We start from the raw sequence: 20,587 nt of genomic DNA on the forward strand, positions 1-20,587 counted from the left end.
GGCAAACATTTTAGAAATTCAATTTTCCTACAGTGTGTGATATTCCCTGATAATATTAGTTACCTTTGTCCAAACGTGTCATGTACCAGTATCCTCTTTATAAAAATAATTTTGCTGAACAGGGCATTGTAAGGTAAGCAAGTTTATCTTCATTTCCTTCAACTGTACATTCTTCTCACATTCATTGATACTTCTGTCTCCATGGGGTACCCTGAAAAGGCCTTCCATCATCATCAACCTCTTTTCCAAAGGCTTGAAAAGATGAAAAGTTAAGATGGCTATTAATCATCAATGGGTGGGAGGTTATGTAAATTCATTTAAAAATCGTTTAAAAATTCAAGATTTTATGCTAACCAATTCTTAAACACAATGTGTGTTCCTGGTTAGGTTAAATAAAAATTTTTTTCCTTGCATACAACCTTTTTGGATAAAAGATCTGAATAAAAATAAACAATGTCTTAGAAAATGTAAAGTTTTAATTACTAACTGAGACATACCAGACATTATTGACTATGAGACAGCACAGGAAGCCTTGAGCTCCTGCACGTTCTACCCAAAACATCTCTGGATATCACCCACACTCATGAGAAGGATAAACTGATGTCATAGACAAACAATATCATTTGAATCTAACTGCCTTGATCAGGCCCTGAGAAACTAAGGACTAAACTAATTTATTCAGGCTGCACTGGCCACCCCAGGGTAGAACTCCCTAGGATAGGAGACCACACTGGGAGCCTTGTTAACCTGATTGACTAATACATGCCTTTTTGAGGTGCCCTAACATTGTTAACTCTTTGTTTCCAGGGTACTGCATGTACCTCCTGAGAATGTCCTTCTTGTGTGGAAACCCTGCTTATCATGACACTGCCTCTGCCCTGTCTCTTCTCTGGGGCTGGATATGGCTCCAGGGATCCAAGTTCCTGATGCACCTCTCTCTTAGTTATTTGGATGCCAAAATGCCTTGCCACTGTGTTGCACACTGCCCCCAGTGTTCTAAGTTACAACTTCGACCTACTATCACAGAAGCCACACTATTGTTTCTCTATGCCCTGCCCACAGGGTCCTGAGTTGGGTCTTTAAGCCACCATCACTGAGCTATGATGTTGTTGCTCTGTGTCCTACACCCTGGGACCTGAGTCAGGACTCTGACCTGCCATCCCCAGGGCATGCTTCCATTGCACCCCACAGCTGGTCCAGGTCATTGCTATGCCTTTTAATCCCTGGTCCCATGCTGCTTCATCCTGCTTCTCCCCAAGGACCGAGTCACTAGTACGAGCTCCAGTAACTCAGACTCTCATTCCATAGTGACTTTCACATGTCTACATTTCACACACCACCACCACTGCCACAGCAAGTGCTCCTGTGCCACAGGCCCCAGGTGTCACTATAGTTCTGCAAAACCTTTAGTCGAGGACATGAATCTGCTGATGCTCTGAGTACCTGTGTCCCAGACCTGGCACTAAGAGGAATTTACTCAGCTAGAACTTTCCCAATGGGCAAAAAGGAGAACAAGAGGACCCCAGTAGCTTTTTGCACTGATGGCCTCAATAGACTTAGCCTCCACTGTCACCACACACACCTGCAGTATTACCTTAGTCTTGGTCATCATGGAATCCTAGAGTCTTTCCCAAAGTTGACCTCAGCTGATGGAGATTCAAGGAGACCATAACACTGCACCCTCCCTGGAACCAGAGATGTTACACCCCACCTCACAGGTGCCCTCACAGTCATCTTCAACTGAAGGTCTTTCCAAACTGAAGTCAGTCCATAAAGACTGGAAGAAGTGACTGCTCACTCAAATGTACAGATATCAATGCAAAGGCATTAGAAACATGAAAAAACAAGGAAACATGACATCACCAAAGGAACAGAATAATTTTTAAGTAAACAACCCCAAAGAAATTTAGATCTGTGAGTTACCTAAAAAAAAAAAAAAAAAAAAAAAAAGAATTCCAAATGATTATATTAAGGAGGTGCAATGAGATTCAAGAAAACACAGACAACTCAATAACTCAGGAGAACGATATATTGAAATGAAAAATACAGTAAGGAGATTCAACAGCAGGCTTACTCATGCAGAATCTGTGAACTTGAATACAGATCTTTTGAAATTATCTAGTCAGAGGAGAAAAACGAAATAAGAATGAGAAAAGTGGAGACAGTCTATGTGAATTGTGGGACATCAGTAAGTGAAATAATGTTTGCATTATGGGAGTCCCAGAAGGAGAAGGGAGAGAGGGAGAAGAGGCAGAAAGCTTATTTAAGAACTAATGTGAAAAACTTCAAAAATCTTCGGTGATATATGGATATCCATGTACATGAAGCTCAAAGATCCCCAAACAGACTCAACTAAAAGAGATCTTCATTGGAAGATCAGCAAGAGTGAATAAAAAGGACAAAGCCAACTACAAAATAATCAGAAAACAATTTAAAAATGGTAATTGTAAACCTTACTTATCAATAATTATTCTAAATGTAAATAGTTTAAATTTCTCAAGAGACATAGAATGTTGAATAGAAAAAAAAAAGATTCAATTATCTATTGTCTATAAGACACACACATAAGATTTAAGGACACACATCTGCTGAAAGTGAAGGGATGGAAAATGTATTCCTTCTGAAACTTTTCCACAAACTTGAAGGTGGAGGCAGTTCCAAACTTATTTTATAAGGTCAGTATTATCCGGATGCAAAACCAGATAAGGACACATAAGAAATAAAATTATAAGCCAATATTTATTCCCTGATGACAATAGATGCTAAAATCTTCAACAAAGTACTAGAAAACCTAATTCAAGAGCATATTAAATGCATTATACACCATGATCAAGTGAGATTTATGCTTCAAATGCAGTGAGGCTTCAATACACAAAAATCAAGTTGTGATATCCATCATTAACAGAATAAAGAATAAATTCATATGATCATCTCAGTAGGTGCAGAAAAAGTATTTGACAATATTTAACACCCTTTTATTACAAAACTCTCAATAAATTGAGTATAGAAGAAACATAACTAAACATAATAAAGGTCATATATGACAAACTGACTGCTAATATCATACTCAATGATGAAGGATTATAAACTTTTTCTCTTAGGTCAGAAATAAGAATGCTCCCTCTTACCACTTCTATTCAGCATAGTACTTGATGTCCTAGCCAGAATAATCAGCCAAGAAAAAGAAATAAAAGACATTCACACTCGAGAGGAAGAAGTAAAATTGTCTTTGTAGATGACATGATCTTGTATCTAGAAAATACTAAAGACTTCACAAAAAAAACTCTTAGGAGTAAAAAATGAATTCAGTAAAGTGGCAGAAAAAAAATCAATATACAAAAATCAGTTGCATTTCTGTAAACTAACAATGAACTATCTGAAAGAGAAATTAAAAAATCAATACCATTTACAATTGCATCAAAACATTAAGATACATAGAAATGAATTTAACCAAGGAGTTGAAAGATCTGTACACCAAAACTATAAGACTTTTACCAAAGAAATTGAAGGGGACAAAGATAAATGGAAAAAAACAATCCCACGTTCTTGGGTTGGAAGAATTAATATTGCTAAAATGTTCATACTACCTGAAGCAATCCACAGGTTCAGTAAAATTCCTATCAAAATCCCAATGGCATTTTAAACAGAAATAGAAAAAAAACTATCTTAAAATTTGTATGAAAGCACAAAAGAATACAAATAGGTAAAGCCATTTTAAGGAAGAAGAACAAAACTGGAGACATCACAATTCCCTTTTTCAAACTGTATTAGAAAGCTATAGTAATCAAAACAGTATGGTACTGGAATAAAAGCAGGCACTTAGACCTATGGAACAGATTGAGAGCCCAGCAGTAAACCTACACATACATGTTCAGCTAATCTTTGACAATGGTTCAAAAAACACTCAATGGCGAAATGATATCCTCTTTAATAAATGATGTTGAAAAATTGGATATCCACATGCAAATGAATAAAACTAGACCCTTATCTTACATAACTCAGAAAAATTAACTCGAAATGGATTAAGGACTTAAATATAAGACCAGAAATTGTAAAACTCCTAGAAGAAAACATAGGGAAAAAAATCTCTTTGACATTGGTCTTGGCAATAAATTTTTTTGATAGGATTCCCTAAGCACAGACAACAATAGCTAAAATAAACAAGTGGGAATTCATCAAACTAAAAAGCTTCTGTACAGCAAAGAAAACAACCAATAAATTGAAAAGGTAACCTACAGAATGGATGAAAATATTTTCAAACCATGTATCTGATAACAGGTTAATATAAAAAATATATAAAGAACATATATAACCCAATAGCAACCACCAACATAATCCAACTAAAAATGGGCAAAGGACTTGAATAGACATTTTTCTAAAATAGAAATCCAAATATCCAACCAGTACTTGAAAAAATGCTCAATTTTACTATCAGGGAACTGCAAATTAAAACCTCAATGAGGTATCACCTCACACATGTTAGGATGTCTCTTGTCAAACTGACAAGAGATAAAAAGTGTTGGAGAGAATGTGAAGAAAAGAGAATATTTACGGACTCTTGGTGGGAATGTGTCAGTAAAACCATTATGGCAATATATTGATACATATGTTCCTTTAAAAATTAAAATTAGAACTATCATATGATCAAGCAATCCCACTCCTGGTATTGTCCAAAGGAAACAAAATCGTATCTTGAAGAAATATCTGTACTCCCATGTTCATTGTGGCATTTTTCACATAGCTAAGATACGGGAAAAAAATTGAAATGGGTTAAAAAAGTGGTTTAGGGGTTCCCTGGTGGCGCAGTGCTTGAGAATCTGCCTGCCAATGCAGGGGGCACGGGTTCGAGCCCTGGTTTGGGAAGATCCCACATGCCGTGGAGCAACTAGGCCCGTGAGCCACAATTACTGAGCCTGCGTGCCTGGAGCCTGTGCTCCGCAAAGGGAGAGGCCGCGATAGTGAGAGGCCCACGCACCGTGATGAAGAGTGGCCCCCACTTGCCACAACTAGAGAAAGCCCTCGCACAGAAACGAAGACCCAACACAGCCATAAATAAATAAATAAATAAATAAATAAATAAATAAAATGCAGTAATTTAGCTGTATATCCCCAGTGGGATATAGCCTAATGACAAAAAGAAGTGAAAATAAAACTTAAAATTTAAGAAAAAGAAAAAAAGTGGTTTAAAGTGTTCAAAGGTGAAGTACTCTTCAACACATGAATGGATAAAGAAAATGTGATGATACATACAAACACACACAGAGAAATATTGTTCAAAATAGAAGAAAATCTTGTCATTTGTGACAACATTGATGAATCTGGAGGGCATTATGCTAAGTGAAATAAGCCAGAAAGAGAATGACAAATACTATTTGATGTTACTTAAAAGTAATTTAAAAAGCTATTTTATGAAAAAAGGGTGTATAATACTGAGGGGCTGTGGGTAGGGAAAATGGGGAGATGTAGGTCAAAGCACAAAAACTTTCAGTTATAAGATAAACTAGTTCTTTTGGGAGGGGGGAGGTATAGTTGTTTACAATGTTGTGTTAATTTCTACAGTATAGCGAAGTGAAGTAGAGTTCCCTGTGCTATACAGCAGGTTTTCATTAGTTACCTATTTTATACATATTAGTGTATATATGTCAACCCCAATCTCCCAATTCATCCCAGCCTCTCTTTCCTGCCTTGGTGTCCATACGTTTGTTCTCTAAGTATGTGTCGCTATTTCTGCCTTGCAGACAGGTTCATCTGTACCATTTTTCTACATTCCACACATATGTGTTAATATATGATATTTGTGTTTCTCTTTCTGACTTACTTCACTCTGTATGACAGCCTATAGGTCCATCCACGTCTCTACAAATTAGCTAATTTTGTTCCTTTTTATGGTTGAGTAATATTCCATTGTATATATGTACCACATGTTCTTTATCCATTCTTCTGTCAATGGGCATTTAGGTTGCTTCCATGACCTGGCTACTGCAAATAGTGCTGCAATGAACATTGGGGTGCATGTGTCATTTTGAATTATGGTTTTCTCTGGGTATGTGCCCATTGGTGGGATTGAAGGGTCATATAGTAGTTCTATTTTTAGTTTTTTAAGTAACCTCCATACTGTTCTACATAGTGGCTGTATCAATTTACATTCCCACCAACAGTGCAAGAGAGTTCCCTTTTCTTCACACCCTGTCCAGCATTTATTGTTTGTAGCATTTTTGATGATGGCCATTCTGGCCAGTGTAAGGTGATACCTCATTGTAGTTTTGATATGCAATTCTCTAATAATTAGTGTTATTGAGCATCTTTTCACATGTTTGTTGACCATCTGTATATCTTCTTTGGAGAAATGTGTATCTAGGTCTTCCGCCCATTTTTTATTGGGTTGTTTGGTTTTTTGATGTTGAGCTGCCTGAGCTCTTTGTATATTTTGGAGATTAATCCTTTGTCAGTTGCTTTGTTGGCAAATATTCTCTTCCATTTTGAGAGTTGTCTTTTCATCCTGTTTATGGTTTCCTTTGTTGTGCAAAAGCTTTTAAGTTTCATTATGTCCCATTTGTTTATTTTTGTTTTTATTTCCATTACTCTAGGAGGTAGGTCAAAAAAGATCTTGTTGTGATTTATGTCAAAGAGTGTTCTTCCTATGTTTTCCTCTAACAGTTTTATAGTGTCCAATCTTACATTTAGGTCTTTCATCCATTTTGAGTTTATTTTTGTGTATGGAGTTAGGGAGTGTTCTAATATCATTCTTTTACATGTAGCTGTCCAGATTTCCCAGCATGACTTATTAAAGAGACCGTCTTTTCTCCATTGTATATTCTTGCCTACTTTTTCATAGATTAGTTGACCATAGGTGCGTGGGTGTGTGCATATATCTCTGGGCTTTCTATCCTGTTCCATTGATCTATATTTCTGTTTTTGTGCCAGTACCATAGTTTCTTGAGTACTGTACCTTTGTAGTATAGTCTGAAGTCAGGGAGCCTGTTTCCTCCAACTCTTTTTTTTTTGTTGTTATTTTTTTTTCCCTCAAGATTGCTTTGGTTATTCATGGTCTTATGTGTTTCTATACAAGTGTTAAGATTTTTTGTTCTAGTTCTGTGAAAAATGCCATTGGTAATTTGATAGGGACTGCACTGAATCTGTAGATTGCTTTGGATAGTATAGTCATTTTCACAATATTGATTCTTCCAATCCAAGAACATGGTATATCTCTTTATCTGTTTGTGTCATCTTTGATTTCTTTCATCAGTGTCTTATAGTTTTCTGAGTACAGGTCTTTTGCCTCCTTAGGTAGGTTTATTCCTAGGTATTTTATTCTTTTTGTTGCAGTGGTAAATGGGAGTGTTTCCTTAATTTCTCTTTCTAATCTTTCGTTGTTAGTGTATAGAAATGCAAGAGATTTTGTGCATTAATTTTGTATCCTGCAACTTTACCAGATTCATTGATTAGCTCTAGTAGTTTTCTGGTGGCATCTTTAGGATTTTCTATGTATAGTATCATGTCATCTGCAAACAGTGACAGCTTTACTTCTTCTTTTCCAATTTTGATTCCTTTTATTTCTATTTCTTCTCTGATTGCTGTGGCCAGGACTTCCAAAACTATGTTGAATAATAGTGGTGAGAGTGGACATCCTCTTCTTGTTCCTGATCTTAGAGGAAATGGTTTCAGTTTTCCACCATTGAGAATGATGTTTGCTGTGAGTTTGTTGTATATGACCTTTATTATGTTGAGGTAGGTTCCCTCTCTGCCCACTTTCTGGAGACTTTTAATCCTAAATTGGTGTTGAATTTTCTCAAAAGCTTCTTCTGCATTATTTGAGATGATCATTTGTTTTTTATTCTTCAGTTTGTTAATATTGTATATCCCATTGAATGATTTGCATATATCGAAGAATCCTTGCATCCCTGGGATAAATCCCTCTTGATCATGGTGTATGATCCTTTTAATTTGTTGTTGCATTCTGTTTGCTAGTATTTTGTTGAGGATTTTTGTGTCTATATTCATCAGTGATATTGGTCTGTAATTTTCTTTTTTTGTGATATCTTTGTCTGGTTTTAGTATCAGGGTGATGGTGGCCTCATAGAATGAGCATGGGAGTGTTTCTTCCTCTGGGAAGAGTTTGAGATGACTCATTCTGAGGACAGTGTATAGCATGGCGATTATAGTTAATAATATGGAACTGAATACTTGAAAATTGCTGAGAGTAGATATTAAGCATTCTCACCACACACACACATACAAACATACACACACAAAACACACACACACAGGATTTAACTATGTGAGGTGATGGGCATGTTAATTATCTTGATCTTGATAATATTTTCATAATCTATATGTCAAATCATCACATTGTGCACTTTAAATATATATGATTATATTTGTCAATTATTCCTCATTAGACTTGGAAAATAATAATAAAAAAGATGAAAAACCCCATTGAAATATGCAAAGGATTTGAATAGACATTTCTCTAAAGAAGATATACAAAGGCTACACAAGCACTGAAATGATGGTTGACTTCAGGTAGTCATTACAGAAACGCAAATCAAAACCACAATAAAATATCACTTCATACCTGCTAGGGTGTCTAAGACAGAAAAAACGGACAACAAGTGTATGCAAAGATGTAGAGTAATTTTAACCCTCATACATTGCTGGTGGGAGTGTAAAATGGTGTGGTCACTTTTAAAAACTGTGTATCACTTTCTCAAAATGTTTAACATAGAGTTACCATTCGATCAAGTAATTTTACTTTTAGTTATATACCTGAGATAAATAGAATTATATAGCCACACAAAAACTTAAGCACAAAATTTTTCATAACAAATTATTTATAATAGACAAAAATGAAAACCAAATACACATAATCTGATGAATGTATAACAAACTGTGTTATATCAATAAAATAGATTATTATTTAGCATTAAAAAGGAATGAAGTACTGATTTGTGCTATAACATACATAAACGCTGAAAACATTGTGCTAAGTGAAAAAAACAAACTACAAAAAACCGCACATTATATGATTTAATTTCTATGAATTTTCCAGATTAGGCAAATGTATGGAAGCAAAGTAAATTAGTGAGGGCTTATGGCTGGGGAAAGGGAGGATGAAGGTTGACTATTACTTGGTATAGTGTTTCTTTTTGCAATGATGAAATGCTCTAACATTAGATTGTGATGATAGTTGTACAACTCTAAATTACTAAAAACAATTTAATTGTATATATTTTACATAGGTGAACTTACAATATTTGAATTATATATCTATAAAAATGTTTTTAAAAATTCATGATTAAGAAAATTACAAGCCATAAACTGGGAAAAATATAATTTCAAAACATATAGCTGATAAAGAACTTATATGCAGAAAACATATAAAAGGTTATTCCCTGGTGTTCCAGTAGTTAGGACTCAGTGCATACACTGCTGGGGCCTGGGTTCTCTCCCTGGCTGGGGAACTAAGACCCTGCAAGCTGGACATATTTAAAGTGATGAAGGGGAAAACCTACAACCAAGATTACTGTACCCAGCAAGGATCTTATTCAGATTTGACAGAGAAATTAAAACCTTTACAGACAAGCAAAAACTAAAAGAATTCAGCATCACCAAACCAGCTTTACAGCAAATGTTAAAGGAACTTCTCTAGGCAGGAAACACAAGAGAAGGAAAAGACTTACAATAACAAACCCCCCAAAATTAAGAAAATGGTAATAGGAACATGCATATTGATAATTACTTTAAATGTAAATGGATTAAATGCTCCAAACAAAAGACAGACACTGGCTGAATGGATACAAAAACAAGACCCATATATATGCTGTCTACAAGAGACCCACTTCAGACCTAGGGACACATACAGTCTGAAATTGAGGGGATGGAAAAAGATATTCCATGCAAATGGAAATCAAAAGAAAGCTGGAGTAGCAATTCTCATAACAGACAGAATAGACTTTAAAATAAAGACTATTACAAGAGACAAAGACGGACACTACATAATGATCAAGGGATCAATCCAAGAAGAAGATATAACAATTGTAAATATTTATGCACCCAACATAGGAGCACCTCAATACATAAGGCAAATGCTAACAGCCATAAAAGGGGAAATCAACAGTAACACAATCATAGTAGGGGACTTTAACACCTCACTTTCACCAATGGACAGATCATCTAAAATGAAAATAAATAAGGAAACACAAGCTCTAAATGATACATTAAATAAGAGGGACTTAATTGATATTTATAGGACATTCCATCCAAAAGCAACAGAATACACTTTCTTCTCAAGTGCTGAAAGAACATTCTCCAGGATAGATCATATCTTGGGTCACAAATCAAACCTTGGTAAATTTAAGAAAATTGAAATCGTATCAAGTAATTTTTCCGATCACAAAGCTATGAGACTAGATATCAATTACAGGAAAAAATCTGTAAAAAACCCACAAACACATGGAGACTAAATGATACACTACTAAATAACCAAGAGATCACTGAAGAAATCAAAGAGGAAACCAAAAAATACCTAGAAACAAATGACAATGAAAACACAATGACCCAAAACCTATGGGATGCAGCAAAAGCAGTTCTAAGAGGGAAGCTTATAACAGTACAATCCTACCTTAAGAAACAAGAAACATCTCAAATAAAAAACCTAACCTTACACCTAAAGCAATTAGAGAAAGAAGAACAAAAAACCCCCAAAGTTAGCAGAAGGAAAGAAATCATAAAGATCAGATCAGAAATAAATGAAAAAGAAATGAAGGAAACGATAGTAAAGATCAATAAAACTAAAAGCTGGTTCTTTGAGAAGATAAACAAAATTGATAAACCATTAGCCAGACTCATCAAGAAAAAAAGGGAGAAGACTCAAATCAATAGGATTAGAAATGAAAAAGGAGAAGTAACAACTGACACTGCAAAAATACAAAGGCTCATGAGAGATTACTACAAGGAAAACCTGGAGGAATGGACAAATTCTTAGAAATGCACAACCTTCCGAGAGTGAACCAGGAAGAAATAGAAAATATGAACAGACCAATCACAAGCACTGAAATTGAAACTGTGTTTAAAAACCTTCCAACAAACAAAAGCCCAGGACCAGATGGCTTCACAGGCGAATTCTATCAAACATTTAGAGAAGAGCTAACACCTATCCTTCTCAAACTCTTCCAAAATATAGCAGAGGGAGGAACACTCCAAAACTCATTCTATGAGGCCACCATCACCCTGATACCAAAACCAGACAAAGATGTCACAAAGAAAGAAAACTACAGGCCAATATCACTGATGAACATAGATGCAAAAATCCTCAACAAAATACTAGCAAACAGAATCCAACAGGACATTAAGAGGATCATACACCATGATCAAGTGGGGTTTATCCCAGGAATGCAAGGATTCTTCAATAAATGCAAATCAATCAATGTGATACACCATATTAACAAATTGAAGGAGAAAAACCATATGATCACCTCAATAGATGCAGAGAAAGCTTTTGACAAAATTCAACACCCATTTATGATAAAAAAACACTCCAGAAAGTAGGCATAGAGGGAACTCACCTCAACCTAATAAAGACCATATATGACAAACCCACAGCCAACATCATCCTCAATGGTGAAAAACTGAAACCATTTCCACTAAGATCAGGAACAAGACAAAGTTGCCCACTCTCACCACTATGATTCAACATAGTTTTGGAAGTTTTAACCACAGCAATCAGAGAAGAAAAAGAAATAAAAGGAATCCAAATCGGAAAACAAGAAGTAAAGCTGTCACTGTTTGCAGATGACATGATACTATACATAGAGGATCCTAAAGATGCTACCAGAAAACTACTAGAGCTAATCAATGAATTTGGTAAAGTAGCAGGATACAAAATTAATGCTCAGAAATCTCTTGCATTCCTATACACTAATGATGAAAAAATCTGAAAAAGAAATTAAGAAAACACTCCCATTTACCATTGCAACAAAAAGAATAAAATATCTAGGAATAAACCTACTTAAGGGGACAGAGACCTGTATGCAGACAATTATAAGACACTGATGAAAGAAATTAAAGATGATACAAATAGATGGAGAGATATACCATTTTCTTGGATTGGAAGAATCAACATTGTGAAAATGACTCTACTACCCAAAGCAATCTACAGATTCAATGCAATCCCTATCAAATTACCACTGACATTTTTCACAGAACTAGAACAAAAAATTTCACAATTTGTATGGAAACACAAAAGACCCCAAATACCCAAAGTAATCTTGAGAAAGAAAAACGGAGCTGGAGGAATCAGGCTCCCTGGCTTCAGACTATACTACAAAGCTACAGTAATCAAGACAGCATGCTACTGGCAAAAAACAGAAATATAGATCAATGGAACAGGATAGAAAGGCAGAGATAAACCCATGAACATATGATCACCTTATCTTTGATAAAGGAGGCAAGAATGTACAGTGGAGAAAAGACAGCCTCTTCAATAAATGGTGCTGGGACAACTGCACAGCCACATGTAAAAGAATGAAATTAGAACACTCCCTAACACTATACACAAAAATAAACTCAAAATGGATTAAAGACCTAAATGTAAGGCCAGACACTATAAAACTCTTAGAGGAAAACATAGGCAGAACACTCTATGACATAAATCACAGCAACATCCTTTTTGACCCACCTCCTAGAGAAATGGAAATAAAAAAATAAATAAACAAATGGGACCTAATGAAACTTAATAGCTTTTGCACAGCAAAGGAAACCATAAACAAGACGAAAAGACAACCCTCAGAATGGGAGAAAATATTTGCAAATGAAGCAACTGACAAAGGATTAATCTCCAAAGTTTACAAGCAGCTCATGCACCTCAATAACAAAAAAACAAGCAACCCAATCCAAAAATGGGCAGAAGACCTAAATAGACATTTCTCCAAAGAAGATATACACATTGCCAACTAGCACATGAAAGAATGCTCAACATCATTAATCATTAGCAAAATGCAAATCAAAACTGCAATGAGATATCATCTCACACCAGTCAGAATGTCCATCATCAAAAGATCTACAAACAATAAATGCTGGATAGGGTGTGGAGAAAAGGGAACCCTCTTGCACTGTTGGTGAGAATGTAAATTGATACAGCCACTATGGAGAACAGTATGGAGGTTCCTTAAAAAACTAAAACTAGAACTACCATATGACCCAGCAATCCCACTACTGGGCATATACCCTGAGAAAACCATAATTCAAAAAGAGTCATGTACCAAAATGTTCATTGCAGCTCTATTTACAGTAGCCAGGACATGGAAGCAACCTAAGTGTCCATCATCGGATGAATGGATAAAGAAGATGTGGCACATATATACAATGGAATATTACTCAGCCATGAAAGGAAACGAAACTGAGTTATTTGTAGTGAGGTGGATGGACCTAGAGTCTGTCATACAGAGTGAAGTAAGTCAGAAAGAGAAAAACAAATACTGTATGCTAACACATATATATGGAATCTAAAAAAAAAAAAATGGTCATGACAAACCTAGGTGGAAGACGGGAATAAAGACACAGACCTACTAGAAAATGGACTTGAGGATACGGGGAGGGGGAAGGGTAAGCTGGGACAAAGTGAGAGAGTGGCATGGACATGTATACACTACCAAATGTAAAATAGATAGCTAGTGGGAAGCAGCCGCATAGCACAGGGAGATCAGCTCAGTGCTTTGTGTCCACCTAGAGGAGTGGGATAGGGAGGGTGGGAGGAAGGGAGATGCAAGAGGGAAGCGATATGGGGACATATGTATATGTATAACTGATTCACTTTGTTATAAAGCAGAAACTAACACACCATTGTAAAGCAATTATACTCCAATATAGATGTTAAAAAAAAAAGTTAAGAAAAAAAAAAGATCCTGCAAGCTCTGCAGCACAGCCAAATAAATAAATAATTAAATAAATCAAAATTTAAAAATTAAAAAAAATTTTAAACTCTGAATTATCAATAATTAGAATATATATATAAAAGATTTGACCTGAAACTTTACCCAAAATCAATTAAAAGATGATCAAATCTGTTAGTAATGTGAGTAATAGAAATGACATTTAAATCACATAGCATAGCCCTACGTATCTGTTAGAATAGCTAAAATTCAAATAACTGACAATACCAACTGATGGCCAGAGTGGGAATACAAAATGGTACAGCACTTTCAAAAGCATTTTCACAAATGTTTATCAGGTTAAATACAGACTTGCTAAAAGCCAACAATTCTCCTTCTAGGTATTTACACAGTGAATAATAAATAACGTGGTGTTGGATTATAACACAAAGTTGAATATACATATACGTGAGAGCATACTGATAAAAATAAATGGTTTAATAAACAAATGGGGAAGAAGGGATGAAACTTCTTTACAGGATTCCAAATAATAAATATGTGGATACTCACTCCCTGAAAGTGGAACTTAAGCCCTTATCCCCTTAAGTGTGAACTGGATTTAAAAGATTCACTTCCAAAAATAGAGTACAGAAGGGGAAAAATAGTAGCTTTAAAATGGAAATGTGCTGGCTAACACTACCTTAACTAAGTGATGAATGTTAACAAGCCACCAATAACTCATGTTGACGTCACGTATCCCTTGATGAGACATAATATTATCTATGTGATAATCTTCTCTAAATACATAACTCTAATCTAGTCATAGCAAAACATCTGAGAAACTCAGATTGAGGGATATTGTACATAATATCTGACCAATACTCTTTAAATTTTCAAAGTCTTTAAAAATGGAAACACAGAAAATGTCACAGATAGGAGGTGATGAGGAAGCATGATGACTAAATGAAACATGGTATCGTGGATTGAATCCTGGAAGGGAAAAAGATAACATTAGTGGAAAAATTGGTGAAACCCAAATGAGGTCTGGAGTTTAGTTAATAGCAATATACCAATGTTAATTTCTTAGTTTTAACAAACACATTAACATTAAGTGAAGCTGATGTATGGGAATTCTCTGTATTATTCTTGCATCTTTTCTGTAAATCTAAAATCATTTCAAAATAAAAATTTATTTTAAAAAGCTAGAAATGAAACAGAGAGAAATCTCATATATGGTTGGAAAGATGCACAACAATTTGTTATCAATAACTACCTCCAGGGAGGGTATGGGAAGAGATAGGAGAATAAGTAGATTTCACTAGTTACTTCTTGTAACTGTGTATTTTTAAAAAGCTTTATCACTGATAATATATTTACATATTACTTGTGGAAAACCATTAGGAAAGAAATTATTTGAAAGCAAAGATGGCCAGTTTTCATGATGATGAAGAGCTATGTTTGTCCTGAGCGACAACGTGTTTTGAATCTGCGAGAGAGAAAAATCCCTTCTGTATGTGACTGCTACTGGAGAAAGTAAAATTTACCATCTTCAAGTAAATTCAGTAATGGTTTACCAGAACATAATTTATTGATGAGTCAGAAAATCCATCCCAAATAAATGAGGCTTCATGAGAAACTAAAATGTGGGACATATTTAAGCAACACAGGAGAATAAAATCCCGGATAAACACCGGTAATCCTCCCCACCCCAGAGTCTTGTTTTAAGGAAAACCCAATGCAATAGAGAAAAACATATCACTTAATGGGTATCTAGGGACTCACTTCCTCTGTGGTTTCCTATTTGCCTCAAGGATCTTCTGGGGCACTTGCTGTTGTCATGTGTACATGTAATTGTCTATATGATCTCAGAAATACCACTTGCAGGTGGAAAACAAAATGCTCCAGTCTCCTAACACCAAGCCTTCTTCAGGAAGCAACCAGGAACATCACTACTTTGGGGAAGCATGTTTTTTTGAGGAAAATCCAGTGTGTATAGGTAAACAAGCACAGGTAAAATGATGAAGAGACTGGCCTGGCTTCCAATAATTATATCTACTGTTTTGCCTCTCTTCGGGGTAAATATTTCCCCTTAATAGAGTCCTTTGTAGCAACTTGGAAAGCCAAGGGGGAATATTTAGTTCAATTAACCTGGTGCAACTTTAAGGATACAGGACAAATGTTAAGAACATTTTTACTAAATTAAATCACCTTTTGGATCTGGTTCTTTCTTCAACTTTCACCTCCTTGTCCCACTGTTCTTAAGAGCTTTCCATAACCTCTATCTGGAAATTTAGTAGTCAGCTCATGGGAAAACATAATTATTGGGTCCCAGAAGTAAGTAAACCTAGTAAACATCAATGAAGCAGCATTAAGAGTAAATCCTCAGTGTCATCTTCATTTTTCAGTGGGAATTTACACATCACCACTGTTGCCACCAGGTGGTACCACTTGGCAGTGTTGGTTGGGAAAGTGGGAAATCTTAATAAACTTTTCATGTACCAATCAGAGTTTTCCTTTTGAAATTTGTCCCTTACCCCACCCCTTAATTGCATTTTCCTACCCTACAGATTTGTTGTAGATTGACGTTTTCTTAACGCCTAAATACAATCTGCGTAACTAGTGACATGGTCGTAAAAATTACATTTCATGCTTAGTTGCTTCTAGCCTGTTTCAAGCTGCTTAGAGTAGAAAATTCTCCATTTCTATTTCCACAAACTTTTAGGGAGGAATATGTTTCCTCTTGAATGCAGGCACAATCTTATTTCTCATGTAGAGCTTATGAAATCTGATTTAGTTATTTTTTCTGAATTTATCCTGATGTGGTTTATATAAGTTTCTATGAATAAATCTAAAGGAAAACACACCACTGACTATATCAGTTCATTCCTTGGCTGATGTGTGTTGTTTTAGAAAAAGACCTCCTAGATTCAAGTACAAGGACAACAGATTCATTTTGCTGCACTCTATTTCACATTTATCTATGGTTTCTTCCATGGATTTATGTAACCAGATCCATAGGTAGAGGACTGCTAAGAAAAAAAGTTTGTGTGTTTACCTGTTGCATATCTAGCCGTGGCTATAAGAAATGGCTGCCTATGATCTCAAGGCATTCTCCATAGTGAAAATAGTTTGTGATCATAGGAAACCCATAGATCTTTATTACTGAGGCTTAACAGAACACATTAAACAGAAGACTAAAAATTAAATTATGAAACATCTGAAAACCCAGCATCAAAATCATGAAATTGAGGATGGTGGAGGTAGGAACTATGAGAAATATAATAGATCATGTTAGTTGTTTCTGTTTCTCTCTTCATGCCTCATCCTTTTGTGGTTCACTGTGGGTGGAGTTTATTTCTCCACCACATTGATGTTGGGCTTCTACTTGCTTTAGTCAGGGGAATGTGGTAGCAAGTAATAGAGTCAGTTCTAAGTTCAGGCATTAGGGGGAATCATGTAGTTTTTCTTGCCCATTTTTGGTTTCTGCCATCTTCCTTAAGAAGAGCAAGCCCCAGAATGAGAGAAGTATTGGTGGAGTATATCTGTACTTGATTGGCAGCCTAAAGCAAAATGCTCCACCTGACTTACAGACATGGCAGCAAGAAAATACATGTTTATTGTCATAAGCCATTGACATTTGTGGAGTCATTTTTTATCTCACATTATTACAGCAATACTTGACCAATAAAATATTTTTAAAGTATTTAAAGCATTTAGTTTGACTTTTGTTCCCCTTTCCTTCTTCTTTTGGTTCGACCAGATCAGTCATAGCCATTGAGGAAGAAAATGAGACATTAACAACAGGTGTTATTCTCTCAGGACTCTTCCCCAATATGAAGTATGTCAGTATTCTTATCTACCTTATCATCCTGATCTAGCTTGCTGCAGTAATTGGGAACTTCATCCTGCTCCTCCTGATATGGATGGACTTGAGGCTCCACACTCCAATGTACTTTCTGCTCAGCCACCATTCTCTCATAGACCTGGCCCTCATCAGCGGCACTGTTGCAAAGATGATGGTAAACTTTTTCTCTGGAAGGAAGGACATCACTCGTGTTGGCTGTGGAACCCAGCTATTTTTCTTCTTTACTCTTGGGGGTGCTGAATATATCCTCTTGACCCTCATGGCCTATGATTGATACGTAGCTGTTTGTAACCCCTTGAGATATGCAGTCATTATAAACCAAGGGGTCTGTGCAAATGGTCATAGTGTCTTGCTGGGGGCATTTTAGCTTCTACAGCCCACACATTCTATGCTATGAATCTGCCTATCTGTGGCTCCAGAGAAATCCACCATTTCTTCTGTGAGATCCCAGCAATCATGAAGATCTCATGCAAAGACACTTCCACCTATGAAGTAGTGGTCTCTGTGATGGGCATCACATTTATCATCATCCCTTTTGGATTTATTATGGCTTCATACACCTTCATCTTCCTCACTGTCCTGCATATGAAATCCCCCCAAGGCAGGAACAAAGCCTTGGTCACCTGTTTCTCCCATCTTAACAGTGGTAAGCTTTTATCTAGGACCATATGTTTATATGTACATGACACCTGGTTCCTCTCATACCCCTGATCAGAAGCAGGCTGTGTCTGTATTTTGCACTGTCCTCACACCCATGCTCAATCCACTCATCTAAGCTTGAGAGACAAAGATGTGTTAGGAGCTTTCCAGAAGGTCCTGAGGAAACATCCAGTCTCTAAATGGAACACATACCTATCAAGGTGGAAAACAGTTATCTAGAGGGTCAAGAACAAAGACTCCAGGAGCATCAAATTCACATTTTCCAGCATGAAGTACTTTGCTGTAGCCCTATAGGCAAACCACATGGTTGAATTCGATTGACAATATTAATTCAATCATAAATAGTTTGTAAGGAGCTTTTTCTCAATCAGTTTCTAATAATGTATTTTCAAAATGGATCAATTCAATTGTTATTCATCAAACCAGTTCATAAACACAAAGTTCCAATCTTCTCTTTTTATATCTGAAATATTTAGACATTTTTCAGTGTTCTTGAGGCTCAGCTTTATTTGGTATTATTGGTGCTTCAGGTCTTGTTAATTTCCATTGTTAGAAGTACCAAGTTCCTGTGAAAGACATATGTGACTGACAATGTAAAAAAAGAATTGGTTTTATCATGGACAATAAAAACAATATTTTTTTCTCTTAAATACCCTAGAAAACTCAATATTTTGGCTCTATTCTCCCTGCCTGTCTTGGATAGAAGCTTTTTTTGGTCTAGCTTCAGATCCTTCATCCAGTAAGTGCACTGGTAACTCAAGATAGAAAGTGGAAATAAGCTACACCTACCTGTCACCTATTTAGAGAAGGTACCATCTGCCCATGCCAAATATTCCCCAGATTCTCTGAAATCAGTGCATATTCATAGCTGTCTTTTTCCTTATGGGATACTTTTAAGCTCTTAGGAGTCACTGTCATTTATCTATAATGAATGCATAAATAGGTGAAATTTGATGCACAGAGATAAAAATAATTGGAGTGTTTTTGAGTTTGGTAGTCTATGTAAAGTAATTATAAGGTTCATCAAAAAATGAAACAGATTGAACTATGAATAAGGCTGAAGTAACCAATAGAGATAAACAACATTTCACAGTTGGTTATACGAATATTAGAGAGGTGTTGTATTGGACTCCCAAGAGGAGATCCATGACTGCATGTGGAAACACATGCAAACCCAGATGGCTACCTAAGGCCAGAGTGGATGATGCCTCTATTGCTTAGAACACAGAATACAAGCAGGAAGCCTGACCAGCTGCTACTGAGAACAATGGCTGTGAAAGGCATCCAGGTAAGGCTCTTCTCTGACATTGTGAATCCCACATTTCACATGACAAAATCCCCCATTTCTCTGGGGCAATCCCACATTTCACATGACAAAAGAGGATAAAGTTTTGTTGTAATTGTGAGTCTCAGTAATAAGGTCCAAGTCAAGATTCTCTTGATGTAGAAAAGATTTTCTTTAGTTTTCTGTGACTAAGGAAATTGTCCTTGATAGCAGGTCATATGAATCATAATAAAACTTTGTGATTGAAATAAATTGCAAACTCCAGTGTCAACAATAACCAGTTATGCCCCACAAAGAAAAAAATTAAATTGTGATATATATTATTTAACAACCTTCAGCTCATCAGAAGCCAAAAAGCACTCTAAAATCTATTGGTGGGTATGATGTGTAGAAAAGGGCATTTATGTGCTTCACAGGTATAAGTGTGCACTGTTATGGCTTTTTTGGAATCCAATTTATTAAAATTAAATTGTGTTCTTTTCAGGAATTCTCCTTTTAGGAACTTTCCAAAATAAATGAAATAAAAGTATCAAAACTTAAAATATGTGCTTTCATGTTTTTTGTGGAATTATTTTCTCAAAGATTAGCAACAACAAATGTGATAATGACTGAATAAATTGTGGTACATCCATATCATGGAAAATGCACAGCTACTATAAAGAATGAGTAAAAAATATTCTAGATAATTAGAAGGATCCCCAGAAGAAATTTTGGGGGAAGAACATGACGTTTTGGGGGGAATGTTATAATAAAAATCTGTATTATGGAAAAATGAACAGTGTCCCCAACATTGCTATATATGTGTACATCAGTGTTTTAAGTGTATTCAATAATATTTTTTCAAGCATTATTGAGATATAATTGACATATAACATTGTGTGTATTTAATGTGTACAATATGATAATTTG

General features: G+C 35.7%; 1 pseudogene; it reads left to right on the forward strand.

The window, feature by feature from the left end:
* Positions 1-80: 80 nt before the first annotated feature.
* On the forward strand, positions 81-18,612 carry LOC130707224 (olfactory receptor 2T11-like; annotated as a pseudogene).
* Positions 18,613-20,587: the final 1,975 nt, after the last annotated feature.

This window comes from Balaenoptera acutorostrata, chromosome 2 (genome assembly GCF_949987535.1).
Source record: "Balaenoptera acutorostrata chromosome 2, mBalAcu1.1, whole genome shotgun sequence".
Lineage (NCBI taxonomy): Eukaryota > Metazoa > Chordata > Mammalia > Artiodactyla > Balaenopteridae > Balaenoptera > Balaenoptera acutorostrata.